The sequence below is a fragment of the Limulus polyphemus genome, unplaced genomic scaffold (genome assembly GCF_000517525.1).
Source record: "Limulus polyphemus unplaced genomic scaffold, Limulus_polyphemus-2.1.2 Scaffold1206, whole genome shotgun sequence".
NCBI lineage: Eukaryota > Metazoa > Arthropoda > Merostomata > Xiphosura > Limulidae > Limulus > Limulus polyphemus.
This window is the reverse complement of record NW_013666816.1, coordinates 221,210-238,503: the sequence shown is the minus strand read 5'-3', so window position 1 is coordinate 238,503 and position 17,294 is coordinate 221,210.

Here is a 17,294-nt window from a genome sequence, read left to right as displayed (position 1 = left end):
TATATATATATATATATATATATATATATATAGTGGAAGCTAGGTGAATGATCATTTTATTTTCAGATCATATAATTGATCACTAACTACTTCTTATCGTAAAATACAAAAGAAAACAATTAAACCTACCTTCAACTGTCACGAATAGGTTAAGGAACATTTAAACTGGAACCAGAATTATAGGCCAACTAAACTCCAGCTATAATTAACGTACAATTAATATAAAGTCAGTTATAAATGTATTTTATTGACTACATCTCATTTCATATTTTACTTTATCGAATGCTTATTTAAGAGACACTTTTAATTTATATTCGAACGTTTAACATAAACAAAGGTAACATAGTATGGGCATTATCAATTTGTATTAGTATATATAACAGTTAACACACGTTAATTCCGTATGTTCGAACAATTCATTATATAATTCCATTGCACTAGATGATATTAAATTCTATAAAGTCAATTAACAAACTTGAAATAAGGCAACAAAGAAGTAAAAATCATTCACAAGACAGAAATAAAAAACGCACAATAGAAACAAGAAAAATAATTTGTCTTAGTACAACTCTTTTTAAAGATGAAATATCTTAAAATGAGATTTCTACCATAATTTAAGAAAGTTAATGTGTTTCTAGTACCAAAGTTTAAAACGTGATTTACACTTATTTCGCTAATTTCTTCTTGAATTCGTTCTGTGAACTCAATATATGGTGTTTACTTGTAATTAATATTATCTGGTATTTAAGCCTAAATTTCAGATTTTACCTAAAAAATAAATGAATAAAAAATAAAAATGAAGTGTGAGTTTACTTCTCATTATCTAAATTTTATCTCTCGTCCAGTCACCTCCCTAAAAAAATAATTTTACCGCTTTGTGGTACGTTCGTTTGGAATTACATGAACAGAAAGTCCAAAAACAAAAACTTTTAATTGTTTATGTTTGTTTTAGCGCAAAGCCACACACTAGGCTATCTGCGCTGTTCACGGAGGAGAAATGAACCTTGGATTTTAACGTTGTAACTCCGTAAACTTATCGCTGACCCACTGGGGGGCAACTCTGGTTGACTTTACAATTTTATTCAGAGAAACATGGGACGCTAAAACCTAATTATGAAGCTAGCTGGTTTGCTTTAATTGAAGAATAGTTTTGAAAATTAATCTACAATTACAAAAAACAAGTTATATGAGGGTCGCGGGTTCGAATCCCCGTCACACCAAACATGCTCGCCCTTTCAGCCGTGGTGGCGTTATAATGTGACGGTCAATCCCACTATTCATTAGTAAAAGAGTAGCCCAGTGGTGGCGGTGGGTGGTGATGACTAGCTGCCTTCCCTCTAGGGAACGGCTAGCGCAGATAGCCCGCGTGTAGCTTTGCGCGAAATCCAAAAAAAAACAAACAAACAAACAAGTTATAATTGCTGCCGACCATATTCAGCATAAAAAAACGATATGAATTTAAAACTGAATGTTTTATACAGAACTATTTTTACTACTTGTGAAACCCGAACTATTCTTTTACGTATAAAACAAAGCTAACATCACAATAAAACAGTTAGTGACTTTTTAGGGGCGGTATTTGTATATGGTATCTCAAACCAAGCTGTATTCTTTTTCCAGGTTTTATATTTATTTTGACTACATGTAATCACAAAAAATAAATAAAAAATAGATATAAATAAATGTACAACCAACTCTTCTTCGGGCCCATAGTTAAAATATATAGTCTTAAGGCAAAAGAATAGTACAAACTTTGCTATAAAGATTGCAACTGCATAATATTAAGACGTAAAGTATTACGCTTATTATCTGTATAAATAAATGACGATATGTGTGTGTGTCTGTTCCTTATACGTTTCCATATTTCTTGATCATTCAGCACCATATTTGACACAGTGATACAGGATGATTTGAGGAAGGTCATGAAGGGGGGGGTTACCTACCATCTAATTTCACATCTAATCTCGGAAACTACCAAATCAGCACAACTTGATACAGGATGACACGAGGTAGGTCATGAGGGGAGGTTGCTCCCCCCATCTAATTTCATATTGATAGAATTCTTGAAAACATGTCTTTATGCGATTTTTTTGCACTTTTAATGTTTACCATGTTAATAAAAAATAGAAGCACAATTTCCTATCCTTTGTTACAAAAGATTTTTTTATTTAGACGGGTATTCCAGCTAGTAATAATAATAAGAAAAAATATGCACGATATTTTTTGTGATTGAAACGCTTGTACTTAATTCCATGAAAGAGGAGTTAACATTAATGAAATACTTATTAGCATTGTCCAGTTGGCTAATTCACCTAATGAATGAAATAATACTTTTATATTTCCAGTCCTTTTCAGAAAATGTTTGCTCAAAACAGTAAAAAAAAAAGAAAAAACATTGGAGGATAGTCAGAAAAGATCGAACGACATATGTGAAACAAAATCTGCTAATTTTGCAAAAATAAAAAAAAAAAACGTTTTTGACGTACCTTATCTCCCCAGTGGTTTAGGGTAAGCCTGAAGAGTTAAAACGCTAAAAGCCAGGTTTCGATACCCGAAGTGCGTGGACACAGTACACATAGCCCGTTGTGTATCTTTGGTCTTAACAACAAACAAAGAAATAATTGATATGCATGAATGTAACAGATGTATTTATATTTTTAATTACATTAGCAGTCTCAATAGACATATATTTAAATTTATAGCTTATAAGAAATTCATCTTCCAAGCCTGAGTTACAGCACTACATTATCACAACTTTGTCTCGTTCTTACTTTAATGAAGTTTATATATTATTTATAACATTTGGTCAGAAGTAAGCCGACTAAATATATCAGAGCTAAAAAGTAAGTTACAAATTAATGTGTAGCCAACTAACTAGAAATAAATAATGTCATAAATCAGTACTCAAGAAAACAAAAACTATAATGGTTAGAATGGAATTAATAATTAATTAGGTATTCTCGCTAGTAACGATATTTTCTGTCGTAAGCCTAATATCCCATGAGGTTTAAGCCTTAAACCAATATACTAACTTAACAATGCGAAGTAATATTAGTAAATATCAAAGGTCAGCTAAAGATTATTCGAAATAATCTTCACTATTATTACCAAAAAGTTTCAAGAAAAGAGTAGTGCACATTTAACGGCAAAAGCTGGTGAACGTTACAAAAAAGGCTTAATGACTCCTTTTTACAAGTCCCTGTTATTTAATTAGTGTTATCTACTTTGGTATAGATTTATGGAGTTTTTCTTATTTCTTAATAACCGACATTGATGACTTAATTATGTTTTCAATTAACTAAAGTTGACAGTATCTTTTGTGATTGAATTATTAAAGTTATAATAACACATATAACATTTTACGTTTCTATTAATGCAATACCGTAAATTTTTTGTTTTATTTTTAGATATTCTTCATTTTTTAAAATCAAGTTTCAGTTAAATCGACAGAAATTATTAGTTTCGCAATATACACCTCAATGTAATAGCGATACCATTGATCATAAGTAGAAAAGTAGTTTTGTATTGTATCTTTTTAAGGAAATCCTTTCTCAATACAACAGTTCGAATGGACACATCAGATATGAAGTTCTAGGAATGATTACACAGGCTTGCGATGGTTTTATTGTTTTGAAATTTTTACATGTTATACAATAATTCCTGTACGCTGAATCCGAAAATGATATCAATTTTTCTCCATCATGTACAGATTTTTCACAAAGTGAATCATTTTCATTGAAATCGGGTCACATTTTGTTATGTTTAAAATGTTGACAACCACTGGCAATAGATTTCTTTAGACTAGCTCCTCAGTGGCACAGCGGTATGTCTGCGGACTTACAACGCTAAATCCGGGTTTCGATACCCGTGGTGGGCAGAGCACAGATAGCCCATTGTGTAGCTTTGTGCTTAATTACAAATAAACAATCTTTAGACTAATCGCGACATAAAAGTCTTATCGATCGTTCTAGAACCCAAACATAATAATAAAAATTTTCATTATGGTAAACGAAATAATAATTTGATCTGAGTAAGGGTTTTATTCTCTTCCCGATTTGTAAAAGATCCTTACGTGATAGAAAAAATAATAATATTATTATTTTCGAAATCTGCGTAGCTGAATTATGGAAAATCCGTTATTAAAACCAAAACAATTTTATAAAGATTAAATTCGTAGGCTTGTGTTATTCAAAGAAAGAAATCTACGTCTATTGAAAACAAAGAAATAACACCTGATTATCATTTAGGGTTGAATAGGTTGCTATCTACTATCCAGAAAGCATGTGTTAAAGAAAAATAACAATCCGAAGGTTCATGACTCGCCGTTCTTTGCCGAAAAAAACTAAAAACGCTTTCCGCTATTTGGAGCCGTGGGTGCGCCTAATTGTTTGTTTTTGAATTTCGCGCAAAGCTACACTAGGGTTATCTGCGCTAGCCGTCCATAATTTAGCAGTGTAAGACTAGAGGGAAGGCAGCTAGTCATCACCACTCACCGCCAACTCTTGGGCTACTCTTTTACCAACGAATAGTGGGATTGACCGCACATTATAACGCCCCAACGCCTGAAAGGGCGAGCATGTTTGGTGTGACAGGGATTCGAACCTGCGACCCTCAGATTATGAGTCTAGCGCCCTAATCACCTGGCCATGCCGGGCCGGTGCACCTAAAGTATGACAGTTATATTCCTTTATTACGCATCTTAACCATATTCTGATATCGTATTTTACCTATTTAATTTGTTTTCTTAAAAACTACGGCTAGTAATTTCACAAATGTATTTTCTAGTAAATTGTTGAGCGGCTCGGCATGGCCAAGTGGTTAGGGCACTAGACTCATGATCTGAGGGTCGCGTTCCACAAAACATGCTCGCCCTTTCACCCATGGGAGCGTTATAAAGTAACGGTCAATCCCACTGTTTGTTGGTAAAGTAGTAGCCTAAAAGTTGGCGGTGGGACGGCTATATAGCGCAGATAGCCCTCGTATAGCTTTTGGCGACATTCAAAACAAAATAAATAGAGTAAACAAATATAAAAAATGCGAGAGATTTTCATTTCTGTTAATCTAACAAAGTATTACTATAATGTCATAAATAGAATCGTACTAAATATTAGGAATATAATTATCTCCAAGAGAAGACAAACTGCTATATTGTTTGGAAGACATTTGGATCATATTATGACATTCACAGCGTCAAAAATAATTTATAGAAATATTAATTACTGTTGTAAATACAAATGTCTTGGAATTAAACTAAAATTTATTGGAGCTGATGCTAAATATTGATGCATAAGATAATGTTAACGAATTGACGTAAACTTTCAGACAAATATTTATTAAAATATATTCCTTATCTGAAAGCTGAATTTTCCCCAGTGGCACATTGGCGGCATATCTGCGAACTTATACAGCTAAAAACCGGGTTTTGATACACCTGGTGGGCACAGCACAGATAGTTCATTGTGTAGCTTTGCGCTTAACAACTGGTAAATAAACAAAACAAAACGAATTAAAAGCTGAATGTATATTTACTAGCAAGTACTTGTGCTAAATATCAACAATATGATATTGTTGCGTCATCGAGATGACGTGACTATTCTCACGCCCTCTAGTTTCTAGAACTATCCCGTATCTTGGCGAATGCTCTAGTATTTACTAGATAGGGTAAGCTGGTATATAAAAGAGGGGAATGTAACGTGTGTGAAAAGACAGTGAGTAATTGATCTGCAGTCAGAAGTATTATTGAGCACGTTCGTTGTTATAGCGTTTGTTTAGCGCGATTGTTGAAGTTGAGTGTATCGGTAAAGTTATATTCGGAAATAATAAACCAGTTTTATTAAGAAAAGACTTGTGTCGCTTAAGTTTCGTCGGAACGAAGTTACGGAAAGTTAATTAACAAACGGAGACTTAACAATATTTTCCTCGTATTAAGTATCCATAAAAATGATAAAATTCAATTTAATTTTAATAAATACTGAGATAATTCATAACGAATATTATAAATAGTATTTTTTGATGGTTTCCACAACTAAACAATAAAGGAAATAAATAAGATTATTAGTATCGAAATTTGAAGGAAGAAAAATGAGAGATCAGTTTAAAAAAAATTAAAAACAAATTTGAACTAATAAAAATATTTATGACTCCTTTAGAAAATTAACCAGCTCATGAAATGTTGCGTAATGCTAGAAAGATAATATGTTTGATGCTACTAATTATAAGGCTTAATGGAAGAATTGTCTGAGGTAAGCGAGCAATGAAATTTGAGAGTTATTGAAAGAAAGATAGATAATGAAAATTCATTAGCCTAATGACGTAAACAAGAACTGAAACGTGAATAAAAGGTTAAATACATTTCTAAAAGTCAATGATACGTACACAGACACCCCTTACGTATAGAACATGGCCTATCCAGTATTTTTGTAGGGAAACTCTGTGAGTATGAGTAGAAAGACAAAACAGAAATCAGATAGGTAGATTTGTAGTGTCAATTTGTATGCATGATTTCGAAACATTGTGAATACGATGAATTTGAGAGAGAATATATTACAAATGTACTGAAAATATGGCAAACATATACGTATAATAGACATATTTGCATGCTTGATAGTGTCCGAGTTGCTTTAAGTTCGAGACTATTCACTGCAAATGGAAACTTAATAGAAATAAAATCAAAACTTTTAAAGTACATCTGAAAACTTTCACTTATTAGGTTTATGAAAAAAAAGACGCAAAAAGAGATTTTATTTGATTTCTGTTATTATTCAAATTAATAATACTTGTACGGTACTGGAAATGATACGTGCAAGTGCAGACAGAATTTATATAATACACGTAGCACTTTAAAGTCTGAACGTGTAAGAAAAAAATCATCAAATTCAAATTGTACGTATTTAGGAATATACGTTTAATTGTTTTTAGGAAAACGATATTACTAAAGAAAGCAAAAAGTATGGAACTGGCAACTATATTGTGAAAAAATGTTTTTTTTTTATATGACATAAAATTGTTTTTTGTATAGTTTCACTCAAAGCTGCTCGAGGGGTACTTGCAATAGCTGTCTTGAATTTTAAAGAATTAGACGAGAGGGTAGGCAGCTAATCAACATCACCCACCATCAACTCTTAGGCTACTCTTTACCAAAGAAAAGTAGGTTTTACCGTACATTATAACGCCACCATGGCTGAATGGGCAAACATGTTCGGTGAGAGGAGTCGAACCCGTGATTTGCAAGTAGGGAATCAAGCGCCCTAACTACGAGGCCTTGACACACAATACGTCCCAAAATTTAACTTATTTTATGCAAAGGCATCCGGATATATCCGCCGGAATTATTTTTTCACATTAAGAAATCAAAAACAATAAAATAGAAAGATTGAGGTATCTTGCACATGGATCTCTTGTCGTAATAGAGTGACCTGTATTTATAAAAATGGAAAATATTCTATTTATAAAACAGTTGACACTTCGTTGTTTAACTCTTAAGATGGCCCCCCACCCCCAGTGGCTCACCGTCAAGACTGAAGACTTGTAAAGATAAAATTCGAGCTTTGATACCCGTTTTGGGCACAACACAGGTAGCCCATTTTGTAGCATTGCGCTTAACAACAATAAACAAACACGTTAACGAGTTTTTCACATACTTCTTAAGGTGTATTTCTGACTTCTTTTCTTTCAGAATTTTCTTGCAAATTCACACAGAGGGCTATTCTGCGTATAGTCATTCCTGATTTTGAACTGGAAGACCAGAGGGAGAGCAGCTAGTCAACGGCATCCAGTGCAAACTTTTAGGCTTTTATTGTCTGGCCGAATATAAGGATTTGACCGTCACTCTTATAGCGCACCTACAGCCCCAAAGTATAGATTTTTTTTTTCAGCAACGGGCCTGCGAAAAGCTTACTCTCGGTTTCATAGTCCGAATATACTATGCACTGTACCCACCACCCCCCACCCCCTCCCCAGACGATCCGTTGACTTTTGAAATACTACAGTTGTGGTAAAATAGACAAAACGCGTTAACTAATAAAAATAATTGTCTTATGATAAGAACTAAAAAAAACAAAAACAAAAAACTGAGGTAATAAAAACGTGAATTACGTGTCCCTTTAGTCAAAGCGGGTTATTTTGAATTAATTTATCTGCTTTCAAGATGTTTTTATAAGACAAGTGATTGTAGTGGCTTTGATCTTTACGGTTTGATGATTACACTTAATTCCTTGACAAAAGCTTTCTTGACATCTTTATAGGACTAAAATAGGGCCATGTTTTACTTTCAAGCGCAGATAAAGCAGAGAAGGAGAATACGCTAGCAATACAAATTATTATTTTTGAATGTTACTTTATTCGAGATTCTTTTTTAAATAAAAAATGACTGTACAAAAATCAAAACTAATTTTGTAATGGAAGGTTTTGTTTTATACGTTTACAAAACTAGCATGATTTTTAATCTATTAATAGACACGGCGCATGACATGATCAGAATTAATGAGAGTAAATGTACAACCACATCATTTCCAAAAAGAATTAACACGAGAAATTGCAAAGATCGTGTTATCCTTCCACCAAATATTGAGGTATTGGTCTTCAAGTCGATACAAGTACATGCTTTCCTTCCACCAGATATTGATTTATGAATCGTCAAGGAGATTTAACTATATGTTTTCAGCTAATCAGTTAACTGTTAAATACTAGGCTTCGTGACAAGAGTTTCAGAGTAGGATGAGATAGTTAGCATTTTAGATAATTAAAGGAAGTATCTTATTATGTAAAACTTAAAACTTGTTTATTGTCGGATAAACTGAGTATAATATTTATGGTTACAACGTTTCACCAGGTTAACCTGGCATCATCAGGTACAATAACTACAATTTATGGTTACAACGTTTCACCAGGTTAACCTGGCATCATCAGGTACAATAATTACAAAGCGTGAACTCCTAATCTAAGTAATACATTGTTATTTGAGTTGCAACATTTCACCGGGTTAACCTGGCATCTGATTCAAGAACTCCACAAACTTATGGTCTTCCCAAAGTTCATAAATCTGGTTTTATTTTATGAGTTGTTATAGATGGAAGAAATACTTTATAATCCTTTGCCAGAGACATCTGGTTGTGGATCCAATGTAGCCTTTCAAGCAGAAAGGGCATTTATATTTATAGACGACAACAGATTTCTGTATCTAATTAATTTTGTTCTTTAATGAGAGGAAGTTTCTTAGTCGAAAGGAGTTCCTATAGATACATCTAAAGTGTATTTTAGAATAAGCCTTATTAACTAATTTCACAATTTTAGACCTAATAATAAGAATTTACTACTCATATAAGGGAAAGCAATAGATATCGAATGCTTATCAACTGTCAGAGTTGGAGAAATATTATTAACGTTATTTTTCTAAAATGTTTGATAACTCATGTTTAAAGTGAGTTAAATTACTATAAATTTCATGTGCTCGAGTCGTTAAAGCGTTCCGATAAGGTTATGTTTAAACGCTTCTGGTACAAAATTTTCATAGTTATTACAATGACCTGAGTATTTCTGTTTATGAAAGTAACAAGCATTAAACCTGAAGCGTTATGGTGAACTGTAGTATCTAGAAATGAAAGTTTGAAATCATTTTAGAATTCAACAGAAAAGTTAATGCTAGGTTGCAGTTTGCTTAGCTGTGTTAAAAGTGAAGTAACTTGAACTTTATTGTGTAATAAAACAAAAGTGTCGTCAATGAATTATAAAGATTTGATTTCATTTGTACAATTGGCCAACCAGTTTTTCAAAATGAAATAGAAATAAGTTTGCTAGTTTTGGGTTACGGCTGGAGCCCATGGTCACACCATGTATCTGACCATAGATTTCTCTATTAAAAAATTAAGTAGGACTCCTTTGTACCAAATTCTAATAGTTTTTGAAGCAATGTTTTAGAATACTGTGGATAAGGCTGTGATCCTGATATTCAAGGTTTGTTGTTAAATCAATCGTTTCCTCTAGTGTAATATTTGTAAGTAAGGATTTAACATCAAAGCTATCTATGAAAACAGAGTCAGGAAAACTGGTTTCTCTAACGTATTTAGAAAAACTAAAACTGTCATGTAGTGTATATTCCGAGGAAGAGAAATTATTTAGACTGTGAAGTTTAATGATACGTCATCCCATTCTATAGCCTATATAAGTTTCACCTGTTACGTATTAGAACTTCAAATGGTCTGAAATTGAGTTAACTGATAATTTAAATTTACTAGCTAAATTGTACTTTGGATTTAGTATTTAAATATATGCCGATATACACTCAAATTACGATATTTTTTTTTATAAAAACATGTCTTAATATATAAATAGTAATACAATTTACAATAACAGTTAATACAAATAGTTATTACAAACGTACAAGCAATATAAAGTCTTCTTTCTAGTCTGGAACTTTCTTGATATCTTATCGAGGATTCACAATGAGCGAGTTAATTACGAGTTGATGTAGGTACGATTCACTTAATAGGGGCTATGTAGCTCTGTTCTTCGTTATTTGCAGGCCACACACGCCGAGCTGTCCACGATGAAGTTATATAATGTTTTCGTAGAAATACTAATGTCCGATATGAATTCGTTGAAGTTAAATGGTTTGTAATATTCGAAATCTATAAACGTTTCTGGTATATATATATGAAATTCCCGATTAATAAGCGTTAATCACAATTATAGCTTCCGTAGTTTATAGTACACTGTTACGTATATTACGTTACATATTAAGAATTTGAAATAGTCCGAAGCCGAGTTAAAGAATTTAAATTTAATAGTTGAATCGTATTCTGGATTTAATATCTAGAAATATGCCGATGTTTTAGTTAATTTACGCTATTTGCCAACAAGATTGATACACACCATTTTCGTTTTTAACACAAATACGTTTTAATATACACACAAAAATACAATTTACAATAACAATTATTACAAACAATGATTTATAAACAAAAGTTTCACAAACTTACAAACAATATAAAGTTTTCTTTCTAGTCTGGAACTTCTTTGATATCTTATTGAGGGTTTACGATGAGCAAGTTAATTACGATTTGATGTAGGTACGATTCGCCGAGAAGCTAGCTAGCTTTGTCCTTCGTTATTCACTAGTCACGCGCGCTCAGTCTTCCATGGCGAATTTATATAACGTTTTCGTAAAAATACTAATTTCCGATGAGAAGACACTGACGTTAAATTATTTGTAATTTTCGAACTTTGGAAATGCTCCTGGTCAAATATCTTAAATTTTCAGATTGATAAGCGTTATAACAATCACAGTTATAGCATCCGAAATTTTATAGCACACTAATTAAAGCGAACTAATAATAGACACTCCTCCTTTGGCGCGTTGCGTTGGCTGTATTTATAGGCGTGGGAAGGTTTTCTAGAAAATTCAGATTACATAACAACACAGCTACGTTTAAGCGTTTATGTACACACACATATTGTTGATTCTCACTCTCGAAAATCTTCTACAACTTTGGAGAAAAGACGGGAGTTTCGCAATACATATCTAACATTATTAGCTATGTATGTTTTTAAATATAAATTTAATCTAAACAAACGTCGATAATAAAATAGATATATAATAACAAATTCGTTACACCACAAAAGCTGATAAATTCTGAATTTCTTACACCCAATCCCTACCTCCGAGACGGATCTGGTTGAGGGTGAGATCCTGTGTTAAATACATCTTAGATGTATCTGTTATTTAAGTAACAAATAATTCTAAAGTTCATACAAGTTTTATATCTAAGCGTATATGGACAATAAAATAAGTCCGTATTTCTTATGTATTTTTATTTATAGAAAAGCTACAAATGCTATCTGCCGCTGTCCCTAATTTTAACTACTAATCAGAGGGAAGGCAGCCATTCAGCATCATCCTACCACCCATTATCCATGCTAAGGGATTGACTGTCATTGTATTAACGCAATCACAGCCTAATGTAGAAAAATGTTTTGTAGTATTGCTCGTATTCGAGCGAGGCTCACCAGCTCCGAAATTCAAAGCACTACCACAGGTCCAACATGCGCCGCCCTGCATTTCTTATGATGAGGTCAAAGTAGCTGTAGATATTCAGCTCTTAATAGTTTTTTCTTATATGCTACAACTAACCCATACACTGGATATATATATATACATATCTGTAACCAGAAAAGCTCATATATGTTTTAAGAATTATTTTTGCAAAAACCTGTGAATGTTTAGATTATAATACATGATTTTTGGATATCAGAAATTCAAGAAAAAATGATTTGTAGGATTTCTTCCTTATAATTTTTCTTCCACAAATTATTTTGACAGTCCTGGCAGGAAGCACTTGTTAATGTTCCAACAAAATATCCCTCCTTTGTCCTATTATTGTAAGCTAAGAATGCTTTAATACTTCATTTAAGGCAAAGTATCTAACCAATTAAAATCCTCTAAAGACAAATAATGCACAGTAAAGTCTAATTTCTAACCTCGCTTGCTTTGGATATATATCCTACCGGAAGCTCTTACTAACTGGTCGCGGGTTCGAATCCCCGTCCCACCAAACATGCTCGCCCTTTCAGCCGTGGGGGCGTTATAATGTGACGGTCAATCCTACTATTCGTTGGTAAAAGAGTAGCCCAAGAGTTGGCGGTGGGTGGTGATAACTAGCTGCCTTCCCTCTAGTCTTACACTGCTAGCGCAGATAGCCCTCGTGTAGCTTTGCGCGAAATTCAAAAACAAACAAACAAACTTACTAACTGGAGAGCGGAAATTAAGATTGACTCTTGTTAAGAGCTTGCTTTAGTTATTTGATCTGTATAACATGCAATTCTTCGTGCCTGGTGCCGAAGCTCGTGATAGAGTTTATACTTGTATATTACAATTAAAAACCTGTGTTACTCAAAACATAAGATCGAAACTTACCACTATCTTAGTCACACAACTAAATCTGTATTTTCAGCATAATATTTTGACTAATTATAAGGAATAAAGTCTCATTTATACTTAAAAACTTGAAATAATCATAACTAAATAACTAAAGAGATATTATCTACAACGGATCATTTCAAAATCGATCAAGAAGGTTAGTTAACTACTTGAAACAATTGGACATTATTCTAAAACTGTATTTACATATATTTTCATTCAAAGGCAACATAGGGTAAATTCAATTTAGCATGACGAAAAGTGAAAATTAAGCATAGGTATGAAATTTAAACTTATAGTGTATTAGCATTGTTTTGAGCATTTGTGAAGATTACATAAATATTAAAAATCGTGCAAAGTTATATTTTGTACCTCATATGGATTTATTATAGCATTTAGATTGTATATTAGGTAGAATAAACAGGTTGGTTATGAAGTCAATGCGAGTATACTCAACATTACGTAGGGCGAACGGTGTAACAAACAGGAGTATTTTGCGTATGAACATAAGCAATCACATTCTACTGGTTTATGAAAATAGCACTAGGTGGAGACACTACAACAAACGTTAATGTTGCCATATTCATTTTCCATTACTGCGTCTATCTTGAAGATGTTATCAGACATTATAGCATGTAATATTTACCCAGGAATCGTCAGCCTTTTTGTAACAGTTACGTCTTTCAATTGAGAAATGATTGTTGGGGTACAGTGCATCTTTAGAAAGCCTCCTAACCAGAGATGAGGTCAGTCAAAATAGAAGTAGCAGGTTTGAATTCTGTCGTCACTGGCAACTTACATAAAGCGGTATTTTTACCAGTGTCCTGCATGAATGTTACATCGTAAACAACTTCCCGCTATTGGAGTTTTGGTGTGATATAGCTTGCAACAACTCACTATTATATCACTAGCGTACAGCCCGTAAAAATTACGGCGAAAGTATTACCGCCCCTACTCTATAGTTAACCCTAACCTCACATTTCATAGGTGACTGAAATAAATAAATTTTGCGAAATCAAGTTTGACCAACAAAGAGGCAGAAAAGTGCAGTTAAGGCAGTCAAACGTCGATAAATTCCTTTGTGAGCCAATCAAAATTAAGATCATTCATGAAAAGAATTCGTGGCGTATTCATAGAATAATTATTGATAAAAATCAGTTAGATTAACAACTTCTAATATATATGGAAAAGCTAGTGCGTTTTGGTAACACTACGTTCCAACAATGACTTTTATGTCATGTTGCTTAGCAATAAAAGTATTTCCTAATATTGTTGTTAGTCTCTGTATTGAAAGTATAAAATGGAATGTATAGACAATAAAACAGGAAAATTATACTTTTAATTTCTTAATTTAGAGCCTTCGTTAATTAAAGAGGTTTTTTTTTGAATTAAAAACGTGGGTAATATAACAGAAAATAGCTTCGTTTAGAAACGATTTACATTGAACATTGAATCGATATTTTTACTTTCATGATACATTTCATGCACTTGGTGGCTAGGTGATCCTACACTACGTCTTTACTTTAGGCTTATTATACCAACACTCACTACACTTATAAGATTTCACGGCACCACCATCCTTATAGCCCCCTTCACTAAAATCGTAATTGGTAGACAGTAATCGAACTATTCTATCTGGATAAATACATTTTGGTTTTTATGACTCCTCCTATTACAACAAATCAAGCGTGATGTTACGTGACACACACTGGCTTTTATATAGGTCAGGTCAGTAGGCTACACTTCCAGTATCCAACAGCTCTGTTTACAGCATCATGTATTGGTGTTGAGGTAGTATGTCTTGGAATTCTACTTTACTTTTCAGATGATGAGGTACACCAACATGATACGTTGTTACAAATTTAACAGTGTGTTGTGCCTCTAGTGTTAACGACAGAATAATGGTTATTTATTAAATTACGTTTATGTTTACGTATTATACCTAATATTTATATAATCATCTGCTGCGCTCCCTGGTGCCAGTTTCACATACCCGTGGAATACATTTTCTGTGAAACTTTATCCATGTAAACAAAATATTTCGCCCGTACGCGAAACGATTTGTCCTGCAGACTGTTACAAATACACACTAACTTTATAACCATAACCGTACATAACGAGAAAGCAGCCTAATCTGCAGTGAAGTAAGCTACGCTCCATACAAATTCAAATATACAGGTTTACAGCACTGCGCGTGTTATTACTATCTATTTGTTTAGTTATTTTTGATGTATTTGTAGATATTATATTGAATAGAAAAATATGTTATTCATATAAAAGAAAAAACTTACATATTTGACAATACATTTTATTTATAGAAACATAATTTTCATGCTGTTTCTCTGAATGTGTGAGTTGAAAACAGGTGATCAAGTTCGTTAGGCCCAACTTTAATCAAACAAATAGATAACGAGCTGTTCGAAACAATATTTATATATATGAAAAGTTAGTTGGAATGGTAACTTAACAGTTATTGCTCAAGTCATACACATGAAGGAATGTGCGTTTTTTTTTATAAGTAGAGACTAGGCATGGGCAATAATATTCACGAAAGTGTAAGTTCTTAAGTTGACGATATCACAGATTTATTTTATTTTCAACAAAGGTGAAATTGAAAATACAATCTGTGACGTAGAGGCCTAACACATTCTTTGATTCGCCGTACCCTCAGGAAGGTTGATCAAAGTTAGCAATTACGAAATGCATCAGCTAACTCTGCATGTATACATATATCTTTATAAGGTACATCACTGAGAAAGTTTGTTTATTTGTAATTAAACACAAAGGTATACAACGGGCTATGTATGCTCTGTCCCCCACGGGTATCGAAACCCGGATTCTAGCGTTGTAAGTCCGCAGACATACTGCTGTGCCACTGGGGGAGGGGGCACTGAGAAAGAAGATAGAAAATGTAGTTCAAATTAATTTTTTCTTCCCGAATGTTCTTTAAAGACTTTACCACTTTTAAGTACAAATTTATCATATTAAATAATGTATCGAATATACATACTATTTTAATTCCTCATGGCAGAGCAAAAGGGTTTGATCTGAGTTGTAGAAAGATAAAATGAAAAAAAAAATGTAATTAAATATTAACACTAATTCTTGAAATAGTGAATAAGAAGTATCATCTGAAGTAATACGTAAATCGTTAAAATCTTTAAACAAAACTAACCTGAATATTGTTCTCTCTTTGTTTACTAAATTTACTCTAGACAAATGGCTAAAGTTTTTCAATAAAATTATTATTTGTAATATAGATCTAGTTTGTATTCGCAGTACAAGTTATAAAATACAACCACAAATGAAAAGCCTTCTTTAGTCTGCAGGTATTTTAACATATCTTTATAAAGAGGTATCAAAATGTATAAGAATACTCATTTTCATGTAGTTTTGATATGTCGTATCTATAAAATAAAACCTTTGTAGCTTGCACTGTTAGAAAAACATTAAGACATGCAAATTATCGATTTTCTCACTTTATCCATGACTTGAATATACTAAACCATCAATTGATTTAAAATGTTAAGAGAAAAGCAACACACTACAAATGATTAAGTGCAGAAACTTTTTAAAAGTGGTGAACATTGTCCTACATGACTGACTTTTGTCATCATAGACAAAAAATTAAGATTCATTCTGCTACATGTAAGTATTAGGTCGTCAAGAAATTAATATCGCTTATTTTAGATGAAAAAAAACTCGAACAACTTGTATATCAAAACTAAACATCTATTAAATGAAATAGTCTCCATTCTTATCGATGATGCTTTTCCATCTTACAATGAGGATGTTAATACCCTGATTAAAGAAATCACTTAGCTTTGAAGGAAAAACATGTCGCTGTCCTTTTTAACACCTTCCATATTTGCATACGTTTTCCCATTAAGATGGTGTTGCAGCGAACGAAAAAAAGGTGGTACCATATCTGGAGATTATGATGGGTTGGGGAGAACTTCCTAACCCAACTCCGTAATCTTGTGTTGCGTCAAACGTACCACATGTGGACGTGCATTGTCGTGGAGAAGAACACCTTTCCAATTGACAGTGAATGGCGTTTCTGATGAAGGACTTGATTTAAACGTTCCAGTTACTGACTATAGATTTCTGCATTGACAGTTCGTTGTGGATTGAGGAGTTCCAAATGAATTACTCCTTTGATGTCCCGCCAAATGTAAAGCATCACTTTCTGCAGATGGAGTCCAGGTTTTGGGTTTTTTTGTCTAGGACTGTATCATTGTTTTTGGCGTTTAATATTCGCATAGAAAATCCATTTTTTCATCAACAGTGACAATTCTGTACAAAAATGGTTCAGCGCATTACGTGCCAGAAGAGACGAAGCAACGTTAATACGTTGGAAATAATGATCATCGGAGAGTTC